Genomic DNA, 1,543 nt, shown 5'->3' with positions numbered 1-1,543 from the left:
TTAATTAATATGAATAAGATCTATCTCACATTTTATTCTTAATATTCTTTTCTATTTATCCATCTAATGTTTAGTTTATTTATCTAACATTTTATATCTCTGTACAACAATTTAATATCTAATATACAGATAAATATAAAAATATTTTACATGATGTATCAAATGATTACATATAACAAACTATATCTCTATATAAAGCAAAGATTAAAAAAAAAATTTAAAAATATATATAAAGCAAAGTTTTTCATCTAACTTGTATGCTAGCTAGTATCTGTGTTAGAAAACTTAGACAAAATTGAGAGAATTTTCTGTATTTCTTGATGAACAATCTGTACAAGGCCTATCTATTTATACAAGTACTAGTTTTTGGACACGTGCGAATATGTTAATCACTTCAAACTTTTTTATTGAGACGGGGGAAGAAAATAATATAAAATATAATGATTTAAGAAAAATGTAAGTAAAACTTATATGAACGGTGAATCTATTCCATCAACCTTGATTATTGCACGTAAAAGATGAGGTATCGTCTGACTTGGGGAATTGAATAACTAAACGGTACAATGTATGTGTAATGAGATCAATTTAAAAGAACTGGTAAAATTTTCCTCTCTTCAATAAAGAGCAATTGAAACTTCAGGACGGTATCTTGAAGTTCAATTTTTTTCAGTAGAAATTTTAGGAGACTATCCTCAGATTTTACTTTTGCAGTTGAAACTCAGGAAACTATGTTAGGTACTATAATTAAGAAGTTTTAGAAGAAATAATCCCTACGGTCCATAGTAAATGTCCTCTTAGCCTTTTTATTTTGGTCCAAAAGTGTCCATTTACATAATCAAGATGGTATTAATTATTATTTTTCCAAATTTATATCTAGTTAGATAAGTATGTTTTTATGTAATCAAGAAATTTTATTTTCATTTTTTTGCGCGGATTGCCCTTCTTTTGGGGTGGTCTTTAAATTTTGCCCCTCATATTTGTGGTCTTTAAATTATGCCCTCATATTTTCTGTCTTTAATTTTTGCCCTTCGCATCGTTAACCTCCGAGTGTTCACGCGTAAATCATGAGGTTTTGAGTTCGAACCCTCGCTCGAAGCATAAATTAAAAAAAAATTGCAAGGCAAGATTTGGGTCGCTCCGTATGCGACCCGCATACTTTGTTAAGGAATTATCAAATTTATGCCGGACCCGGCATACTCATGCCTTATGGGCAGACTTGGCATAAGTATGCCGGGTCCGGCATAACTTTGGTAATTCCTTAACAAGTTTATGCCGGTGGGGGCATACTTTTAATGGGCAAACTTTTATGCCGGACCCGGCATAAACTTGTGAAGGAATTACCAAAGTTATCACCGGACACGATACTTATGCCAAGTCCGCCCATAAGACATAAGTATGACTAGTCCAACATAACTTTTGGTAATTCTTCAAGTGTATGCCGGGGCATAGTGAAATTAAAATCGCCTTGCGAATTTTTTTAAAATTTTGACTGTGTGGGGGTTCGAACCTGGAACCCATGAGTTTTAGCCGAAGGGCAAAATTT

The sequence above is a fragment of the Lycium ferocissimum genome, chromosome 10 (assembly GCF_029784015.1).
Source record: "Lycium ferocissimum isolate CSIRO_LF1 chromosome 10, AGI_CSIRO_Lferr_CH_V1, whole genome shotgun sequence".
Classification (NCBI taxonomy): Eukaryota; Viridiplantae; Streptophyta; class Magnoliopsida; order Solanales; family Solanaceae; genus Lycium; species Lycium ferocissimum.
The sequence above is the reverse complement of the archived record's forward strand: the minus strand, read 5'-3'. Positions refer to the sequence as shown.